The 10,826-nt window shown below is 40.0% G+C and overlaps 1 long non-coding RNA gene across 2 annotated transcripts; it reads right to left on the reverse strand.

The window, feature by feature from the left end:
* Window positions 1-1,790: 1,790 nt before the first annotated feature.
* Window positions 1,791-6,610, reverse strand: LOC136288863 (uncharacterized). 2 transcript variants are annotated; one of them, XR_010720613.1, is made up of 5 exons: window positions 6,359-6,610; window positions 5,603-5,682; window positions 5,186-5,237; window positions 3,508-3,712; window positions 1,791-3,375 (listed from the first exon to the last, which is right to left on the reverse strand). It is a non-coding gene; the product is annotated as an uncharacterized lncRNA (long non-coding RNA). The 2 variants fall into 2 exon arrangements; XR_010720612.1 differs by having other exon boundaries at window positions 1,791-3,712.
* Window positions 6,611-10,826: the final 4,216 nt, after the last annotated feature.

Genomic DNA, 10,826 nt, shown 5'->3' on the forward strand with positions numbered 1-10,826 from the left:
ATTGTGGAAGGCAATCCGGTTGGCCAAACACCTGCCTACTTTTAGTGAACCCATGCTGACTATTCCTCATCCCCTTCTTGTCTTCCATTTGGACAGAGATGGCCTCCAGAATGAGGTGCTCCATCACCTTTCCAGGGATCAAGATGAAGCTGACTTGCTCGTAGTTCCCTGGGTCCTATTTCTCACCCATTTTGAAAACTGGGGTGACATTTCCTTTCTTCTAGTCCTCAGCACCTCTCCTGATCTTCATGGCATTTCAAAGGTGATCACAAGCAGGCTCAGTATGGTGTGCACCAGCTCTCTCAGCACTGTGGACTAAGTGCTCCCTCATGCCATCAGGGCTCATGGACTTGAGGATGTCAAATTTACCCAGGTGTTCTCAGGCCTAATCCTCCTTGACCAAGGAAAAGTCTTCCTCTCAACATTTCTTTACCCTGGTCTCCTGGCTCAGGGATCCCTGAGGTCTGGTCTTGTCAGTGCAGACGGATGCAAAGGCATCCATCTGCCTTCTCTGCTTCCTCTCTTATCAGAGTCCTCTCTTCGTTTACCAGTGAGCCCACATTATCCTTTTTTTTCATTGGATATCAATGCATTTGAAGAGACACTTCTTGGTGTCCTTGGAATCTTTGGCAAGTTTTAATTCCAGATGGGTTTTGGCCATCATTGTCTTATTTCTATTTACTCTGACAATTTCTCAATGTTCATTCCAAGTGTCCTGACCCTGGCTCCATCTTCTGTGTAATTCCCACCTACACCTGAGTAATGATGGGATTTCTTTATTTGTCCATGCAGGTTCCTTGTCCCTTTTGCTGGATTTCTTGTTCTTCAGGATGCAGTGTTCTTGAGCCTAGGGAAGTAATCCTGCAATACCAACCTAGTCTCTCAGACCAGTCTTCTCTGCAGGGATGTTCCCATGGGATTCTTTCAAGAAGATCCCTAAAGAGGTTAAAGTTAGCTCTTCTGAAGTCCACGGTTGCAATCTTACTTGCTGCCCTACTTTCTCCACATCTGATACTGAATTCCACAATCTCATGGTCACTGAGGCCAAGGCTGCACCAAATTTCTACATTTCCAACAAAGTCTGGTCACTGTTTGTTAGTACGAGGACAATCAGAACACCATTCCTTGTAGGATCCTCCACTACCTGTGACAGGAAGTTGCCACCAATCTTTTCCAGGAACCTTCAGGACTTTTTTCTGCTTTGCTGTGCTGCTTCTCCAGCAGATGTCCAGGTAGATAAACACCCCCACAAGAACCAGACCCTGTGACTGTGAGGCTGCTTCCAAGTGCCTGTTTAAGACCACATCCACTTCCTCCTCCTGGTCAGGTGTCCTGCAGCAAACAACCACAGCAGTGTCACACTTATTAGTCTGTCCTTTCATCCTAACACCTTAGCTCTCAACTCACTCATCATCCTCACCAGGAGAGAGCTCAGTGTAATCTTAGAGTGTTGTCTCACAGAGTGAGACTGTCTCACAGTGCCTTCCTGGTCTCTTTCCCAAGCACCATGTAGTCCTTCTTGACAATATTCGAGTCATGTGAGCTATCCCACCATGTCTCTGTAATAGCACTGAGACCAAACCCAGTGACTGCACACAGATCTGTAGTTCCTCCTGTTTGTTCCCCCTAAAGTGTTGGTTTACACTTGATTGTGTCAATATCCCAGTAGGACTGCAAAGGGATTTCTCCATAATCCTGTTGTGTTACATCTTTGGCTGCTTATGATTGATTGAGGTATGTCCTCTAAAGACTCCTTTTACTACTGGGGTGGTCACAATAGCTCTCCCTTTCCTATACTACATCTCTTTGAGTCTGGCTATGTCCCTATCCCACCTCAAATTTGGTTTAAATATCTCTCAGAAAGGTCTAACTCCTCAACTAAAATCTATTTTCCCCTTTGAGCCAGGTAGACCGCATTTTTTTCCAGCAGGCTTGTTATTGTATAGACTGATCAAAAAAACCCACATGACTGAGTATATTTACTATAAATTAGGGGTGTGATATTACTAAGTAGACATTACTATTTTATAAGGAAAATTATTATTGAGACGATGATGATAGTGATGATGAGGATGATTGATAATGATGATGATGGTATTACTGGGGATAGAATGTGGGAAATGAATGGACTGAATATCTCATCCTTCATACAATATACTTGTAAAAAGATCAGGGTATACTACACTACTTATATCATTAAGAAAGCAGTTACATAGGTATGTGGAAATAAAAGAAAAACACCCCAACCACTTACTTAAAAGAACTGCACTTGTTCTAAAAAAACCCATGTAGACTTCAATTAAGGAAGTATTTTAGTACAAAACGTTTTGACAAAAATTTGGACTGGCTGCAGATATACATTATTCAAGCAAGTTAAGTCCAGTAATTTCTTTTGACAGTACATTAGTGTTCCTGGCATTAATGAACAGCAGGAAAAGTGAGGTTCATGCAAATCCTGACAAATGTACTATAACCAGAATTTCAAAGCTGTTTCCAGAAATGTGTGCTGCTCTTCCTCTCCTCACCCTATGGTACCTTTGAAGCAAATCCTTTGACTAGATATGTATGTATCAGAAGGACCAAATTCTGCCTCCTTCACTCACATAAAGAAACATATTGAGTTCACAGTCCACATGTAATTTTCAGCTATGCTGTGTGAGCAACGATAGCAGTAAAAAATCCCATGCTTGCAAATGAAACCACACAAAATCCATATGGTATAAAGTCTTTTAAAGAATTTCAGAATTCCTTGAAGTGTTTGACAAGGCTTGTCAGTTAGCATCCTGTATCAAATCTCTCTTTTGCATAGAAAGACTAAGAATATTATAGTAGGGAAATTCTGGTTTCATGCTGAAATCCTTGTTTGTCTGTTCCTTTCAATCAAGCTATAAATACGAGGATGATACAGAAGCTGAGTTGGCCTTATACATCAACTCATTTTTTTCTCAACACAGACTAGCCTAGTGTCTACATGGATTTCACTACATTTGCCAGCAGCTTCTTAAATGATTGGTTGTGGTCCTTCACGGTAACTCTCCCTCACAATGAGTGAATGAGACACAGGAAGAACAGATTAAAGGATTTTAGTCAAGATGCTTCCACTGTACAACATTTTTAAGCCTTTTCCCATCATCTGCTGAGGGTTAGAGAATGTGGTGCTGTCTGAGACATAAACCTCTCATGATGAAGGTGATGTCAGCATGGCAAGGTAGGTCAGCAACGTTCCAGTTCTTTGTTGCTTTCTCTTACTGTTCTTGCATGTCACCAGTACTGTTGATTGTAGGTTTTGCCCATGTACAATGCATCATTGCATCCTCACTTTAGTTTGTGTTTCCCACAGCCCATCAGTTTTATCTTCCATCTGTTCAGTGACTGCTGCAAAGTCCAGGCAGGTAGCTCAGTAAGCTTCTCCACCCCATGGGCACACAAGAAACCTCATTCGTGGAGGAACAAAAGCTTCCTCCTGCACTGGCTGGAGTGGATCTTTCACCACAAATGTTCTCTTACCTTTCATTGCTGTATCTCCAGGCCTATGATTTTGCTTTCTTTAGCATACGCACTGTTTTCATGCCTCATGTCCCACCATTTCTCCTCTTGCTGCAGAATGACAAACTGTCTGCAAAAATTATCTCAAAGGGCTCTTTACTGTAGCTTACCCAAGGAAAAATGTTGCACAGTTTGGCATGCAATGCCACACCAGCAATCTGGAAGCCTGATGTTAAAAGAGACAGTTACTGCAAAATGGTCTGGTCAGCACTCTCATAGACTAAAGCACCAAATAATCAGATTATTCTATAAAAATGCATCAATTTTATTAAAATGAGTGGAGTTAATCTGTACTTTTGTCTTTGTGAGATATATGGATTAAAAAATTGGTATACATATTTCCTGAATCGTGTTTTAACAGCACAGACTGGTCAGAACACAGACAACTTTATCAAGGAATTACTTTTTTTCTTTCAATGATTTGGAAGTGATAATTGTGTTGGGTGGGTTCTACAAAGAGTTTCAGTTTTATATTCACCCCAAATGCTTAAACCTGCTTTTGTCACTGCTATCCTTAAGAAAACAAACAGAAAAAAAATAGTTTTTGCTCTTCCTAAGGCCCTTGTTTTGGGGTGGACAAAATGAGATAGACTGCATATGGAGGCAGCGACTGGTATTGGAAATGTATTTGTAGGTACCAAGATATAGTCATGCAGTTCTTTGAAATGGTATGGTGGTAGGACGTGCTCAGCACGAGGCCAGATGATGCTGAGTTCACAGGCACATGCAGTTTGTGTGCCTCTTAATACGCCTTCTTGCACCCAGTCCTGCCTTTCCTAGTATGGCAAAACCTGCTGGCTTCCAGGTGGGTGACTAACAGCTACAACAATCTTGGCAAGAAGAAAAGGGCTCTAAGAGACTTTCCTTTGCACTTCCTTGTGGCACTCATGCTGCTCACACCTATGAGGGCTCTGGGGAACATGAAAAATCCTTCACAGATTATTCATCAGTGCCCAGCTCTCATTCTACAGTAATCTTACTTAAAAAGAATCCTTAAATGTAAGCTTCTATAATACTATTGAAGAAATTTTGGCTGTCAAACATAATTGAAAATGGAAAACACTTGCTAGATCTGATGAGTGCTGGGTCTATGTAGCTGTTAGTCTACAGGGACAGTGCAATTCACAATGCTCTGCCCTTTAAAGAAGCCTTACAGGGCTCATGGAAAGGTAACTCCTCTCATCAAATTTGAGGAGTCTTTGACATTTCTGAATTTGGTACTTCCCTTTTCCAGCTTTATTTCACTTTTTTTTTTTTTGATTTCTATGGTTTTGAAAATTCTGTATTTCTTCTATACACACTGTATTGACACCATTCAGATTTTTTAAAAAGAAATGCTGTCTACAAGAGAGAAAATTCCTGCCTTTCGTGGCAAGTTTGCCTCAAAATTTAGAAAGTAAATAAAAATTTAGATGCTAAGTAGCAATTCAGGGAGCTGACAAAAAATTCAGAAATTACCTTTCAGAAGAAGATTATTAGTTTGTTTTCATTTGTGCTGGGAATCTAAATTTTATATAAAAAATAAGACACACCTAGCGCTGTGACAGATTTTATCCTCACTAACGTTAAAAAATGACTTTTTTTTTTTCATTCTTTAATTTTTTTTAAAAGGAACAGTGGAAGGACATGGTGATCTTACCATGTATGGGGGTCTGTTGGAGAAATTCCAATAGGAGCAGGTGTTCTAGAAACTGGAACAAAAGAAGCAGAAAATCAGTCAGTGTGCCTCCCTCCCTCCCTGCCTCCCCCCCCATCACACAGTCCCATGCAAAATGGGCAGGACAGCTGGCTGATGGCTACAAGAAGTGGTAAGTTTGAAAGTGACATCTGGAACATCAGATGCAAAGGTGAGATGGGAAACAAAAATGGTTGCAAAATACATCACTTCTGTTTTCTTGGAAAGCAAAAAGTTTGCTGCCAACACATTTTTTAGATTTTTGGTTTTTAGTTGCACATTTTGATCAGGTGTGTCTTAAACAGGAAATTAATTAGTCAGTGGTTAGAAAATATCCAAACAAAACCAGTGAAGTACATCTGCATGCTGATGAGACAGTACCTTAAATCTTCGTAGTCAGAGGCAGGATTTAGAAAATCAGTGACAAGAATTTCCTGATGAAAGTCTGTCAGGCAGTTGGCCTGGGAGAAGAAAAGTCCAGAGGGAATAATGTAATCTTGTTTTTGACTGAGGAAGCACCTGATTCAAAATCCGTGAGGAAACATCACTAGCACAGCTTTGTGAAAGACAGAACAGCAGTCTGGCAGTGGTAATTATGTTCTGTACCTCTACTTAAGGAATGTTTGGAAAAGCCACAATCAGGAAAAGAAGCTTCCAAGTTATATTGCTCAGATCAAAATCAGAATGCAAGAAAACCTGTGACAATACTGGGGAAAATATCCATTTGTGTTCTTAGGGGATTTTTCAGATTTTAACAAAAATATTGGTCCTTGTTCTACACTTGCCATGGATCAAAGAGAGCTGAACTATGCTTCCTCATTAATGTCACAACATGAACCTACAGGGATCCCCCCAAAAAATGCATCAAAACAACTCCTGGTCCTCACTAGCCTAAGTGCTAGGGAATTTTGAGAATAAATATTTCACACAGCAGGCAGTGTAATGGTTTCTGGTCAGGAAATACATTCATTCTTTAAAGGGCATTAAAGAAATATTAATGTTGTTTTGAATTTTTTAAAACCAAATATTCTAGGGATTTAGTGCTGAAAGCTTGAAATGCAAGCAGGTAGCATTAGTGCTGCATGTTAATTTGGACTGGAAAAAAAAGACAACAGCTAGAAATTAAATTATACTCACAAAATCAGGCCAAAATAGTCTTATAAAACTGAATCTGGATGAAGTCCAAAGGCTTCCATGAACATTACCCTAAGTCTGTGCACAACTTGTGAGGAATAATATTAGTTCTGTAAAGCCCTTCCTTGCACTGCCTAACTCTAAAAACAACATAGTACTCCATCCCCCCAAAAATGTAGCCCAAAAAATCTAATATCTTTTTTTGGGATATACATACAGATCATACATTCAGTTAGCAGTACTGTATGCAGTACTAAGTTTTGGGGTGAGAATTACTGTAACCAAGGGGCTGATCTGACCCTGTAAAGTCTACTTTCACCTTTTGATTTTCAAAACACCATCCTGTCTTCTAAACTTTGCTCATGCTTCATAATGCAAACAAAAATAAGGCTAGGCATAGCACAGGATACCCGAAAACAGAAGGTAGAAAACTGGTGCTTTCCCTAGTAAATCACACCAACCCATATGTGACTATTTTAAGCCTTTCCCAGCAACTGATCACTGTAACCAATAATCCTCAACATTATCCAATTCCTGGAGCTATTTATCACCATTAGGCTGAATCACATGATGCAATTTGAAACGGTGGAGCTTGATTGCAAATCAGTGTTGGATGTTAAGTTTGGGGGGGTTTTGTCACTTCACAGAGCACGACGGGAGACAAGGGGAACCATTCATATTACCAGCTTAAACATTTATGAAAATTAGATAAAGTAACACAAGACTGACTAGATAGACATAAATCAGACTAATAGCACTGTATATCTAATCCCAGATTTCATGCTGCCACAAGAACTAGTTCATTAAAAAGTATTTCTGTATCCTTGGTGTACTTTTCATGACAACAGGGGTTTTTATTCAAGTGAGTGATCACAGAGGGGAGCACTTGCAGAACTTTTTTGCTCTGATTACCTTGGTTATAAAAAAAGGTTTTGTCAAATTAATTCCTACTGAAAAGCTAATGCAAGCCTGGTGGAAGCATTCACAGACTGGGACTGTCTTATGCTCTGTATATAGGCAAAACTCAAACTGCTTCTTTACTTTAAAAATCTTTGCTTGCGTTCTCCCAGTGGCCTGAATATACTGGGTTTCACTGAAAAACACAGAGACATTCTGGTTCTTTTCTTTCTATTTACTCCTACATCTAACTGAATTTAAATGGAAGAGAAAGCACCAAGATATAGTTAATGCCCAGCTATGGATAACATGGAATAATGTCTTCATATCCCATGAAATATATGGTAGTATGGCAGCTAAGAAATCAGCCTTAATTCTACTTCATGTCAGCTCCTGCTGTGATCTTAACACTTGCTTTGGTTGTTTTACTTTGGACTACATTTTATGAAAGAGACAGAATAAACTAACCTATGCTTACAAGGGACTTCAAGAATAATAAAAACTACTATATAAATTCTTTGTGTTCTTCTGGCTTGGTTTGCTAAGTTTTGATGACTCACTATCTATTCAAAAGCTAAAAAAAAAAGTATCTGTATTGCAATGATTGATAGAACATCACATGGGATACTTGCAATAGGAAAAAGTCACCATCTTAAAAATAGCATCTTATCTTTTTTCCACTGAAATATGGGAGAGTTTTGCCAGTAAATTAAGAGGAAATCTGTTCATTCACTTTGTATGCTTTGAAAATTGCACCCAGAGGAGAAGACAAGAATGTTCTAAATACAGAAGGAAGGGCTCTTGGAACAGCATTTGGTGTTGCGGCAGCATCAACATTGGAAACTTGTTTTGTGCTTTCACTGCTAAAGAAATATAATCCCATAGACTTAACAACACAGTCATACTCATTTCTATGTGCACTAATTATCTTATCAAATGTTTCTACCAGGAGTCCTCACAGAAATATGTGGCATTGATTGAAATAGTTTGAATGAGATATTATTTTCCAATATCTGTGCTACAATGTAGAACTAGTTACCAGAGTTCCATTCACTTTGCTTCAAAAAATCCAGACTCATACTTTGTCCAGCAATTACTGAGTGGGATTCTGGAGAGGTAAACTATGCCCTCATATCTCAGAGAGTACTTCTGTAGGTTCAACCCCTATTTCTTTTTTCTGAAGATATATGCAAGTCATCTCTGTTGTAAGGCAGCTGAAAATGGATTTAATGAAGGTAGCTAAAGCCTTCCGAGGACACCATTTTCTATGTGGATGGCCATGACAAAAGTCACCTGAAACATGTTCTCCATAAAGCAAAAACAGTGCAGAGAGCCTGAGTCAGCTTTCACTTCTAGTTTGTCATCATCTTCAGTTACAGCAGGGGTAACTTTCCCCTGTGATCTGGACAGAAAGAGGTGTTATGATCAAAGGGGTGCCCAAGACATGCGGACATTTCAATTTCAGGATGTTAACCGAAGTACCAAGGTGTTTTTTAAAAAGAAACAAAGATCATAAAATTATATGCTCACACTCTTCAACTCTATAAAGAGCAGGAAGAACAAGGGGCCAGGAACAAAGGAAAGACTGACTTATCTTCATGAAGACAAAGTGCAAACCACATGTTCTAAATCCACCAATGTTTTAATGCCCTCAAGCTCTCTCTATTTATACATTATTTTAGTTTTTGGCCAGTAATAAATATGCTTCCCCTTCTAAGAAAGCTGCAGAAAATAGAAAGCATTTAGCAAGTCATTTTGCGACCAAGACAGTAAAGCTAGTAAAGGAAACTTAATTTTGCCAGCAATCAAAAGGACACGAATGTTACAGAGAAAAGTCTGTAGTGCATTTCAGGTGTGTCAAAGCCTAGCAGAGCTCAGAACATTAATTTAGTCTGGGATTGTAATTGTTATTAGCACAGGATTTGGATTTCTAAACTCCTTACTAATAAAGAACATCATAGGTGAAACACATCAAGATGTCACTTCTCTCACAGGTGCCTTCATAGAAATTTGATCTGAATTTTTTAAATGGAGTTAATTCTCCATTTTTTCCATGCAGAGCACTTGGTTTGCAGCCACTGAGAGCTAGGGTGCTGCAGTGACTCCACACTTTTCCTGGGAGCAAAGCCAGTTTAGGCACCAGGGAGATGATTAGCAGAGGCAAATAGAAACATTCAGCCAGCCCCAAAATATGTGAACCTGCATTTGCCTGAGTGATTCTGCATAGACATTTTCAGCTCTTGGTCACACTCCCTTGTTCCAAGGGTTCTCGTGGTGTCTAACAACATTGTGAGTACCTCTGGTGCACTCCTGAGCTCAATTGTCTTGCTAGAAGCATAGCATCATTTAACTTGAGTTGGCTTTGCAAAGCCAACTCACAGTCAACATGGAAATCCCTGTGCCCAAATAAATAAGTTCTGTTGGATATAAGTAGATTCTATAGGCATCTGTCTCATGGTGGCTTGTAAGAGATGGTCCGAAGACCCCTCATCTGCCTCACGATCATTGTCAAGGACAGAGACTGAAACCCCTAAAAGGGACTTGAAAATCTCAACACAGGAGTTCTGGCCTGGCTGAGATGGGATGTTGGCCAAGTGCTGCCTGCAGGTGTGTTTGATGGAAAACCCAGCACCCATATTAGAACATCAGAACCTGAGCAGAAACAATGGCCAAGTCACGGTGAAGTGACTGCGCCTGCTGACTTGTACTGGTTGACACTGTACCTGCTGACAACCGACTTGTTCTGAGTTCTCTAAATGAACACACTGCAGTGATTTCCCCCACCTGTTTGGCCAACTGCCTGTCGCTTCGGAGAGGACTATAAAGACCCCTGAGTTAACCACAGACTTTGTGATCACACCACTGGAGAAACTCGCATCTATAGGCATCTTCAAAAGCCTCGAGGACTCGACCCTCCATGTTGGTAGCTATAATCCCCTTCCCCTCTTTTTCTGTCTTTCTTACTATTCTCTTTTCTCTCCCCACTATCTCATTTGCTGGCACTAAATAAAGGTGCATTTGTGATTGAATAAATTGAGTTTGTCCCCCACTGTGTCTTTTGCGCTCTGAGATCCCTAAAACGAACCATCACGAACCCCGCTTGTGTGAGCGGATTGTGACATAGCTGCAGTAAGAGGGAACAGATCCAAAGAGATCCTATAATTTCCCGATTTTCATATTTTCCAAAGCACTCTGGCCCCACATTTTCCATGGAGCTGAGGTCTGAACTGAACTAATTAATTCATCATTATGACATATTCAAATTTATTTTGAAAGGCTCAGTGGTTAAAGGGCACAGATTAGAATTTAACAATCCAGCTGCCCAGGGGTGGGTAGCTGGCATCATCTAGGCTCAGTGCCAAGGGAACTGAAGAGCCAGCTTAAGCCAACAGGATTAAAAGTAATCCTCAACTTTTTCCTTTGCCTTTGCATACAGGATAAAAATTAGAATCAGAATGCAAATTGCAGCATTCAAAAAAAAAGATAGTCCAAATTTGCCATTGTAGCCCATAATTTTGTGATCTCCAGTTTGAATTCTTGAACTGAAATATGATAATTTATCTTTTAATGGTAT

Source organism: Chamaea fasciata, unplaced genomic scaffold (assembly GCF_029207755.1).
Source record: "Chamaea fasciata isolate MVZ Bird 193981 ecotype frontalis unplaced genomic scaffold, bChaFas1.0.hap1 SCAF_4, whole genome shotgun sequence".
In the NCBI taxonomy this organism is placed as follows: Eukaryota; Metazoa; Chordata; class Aves; order Passeriformes; family Sylviidae; genus Chamaea; species Chamaea fasciata.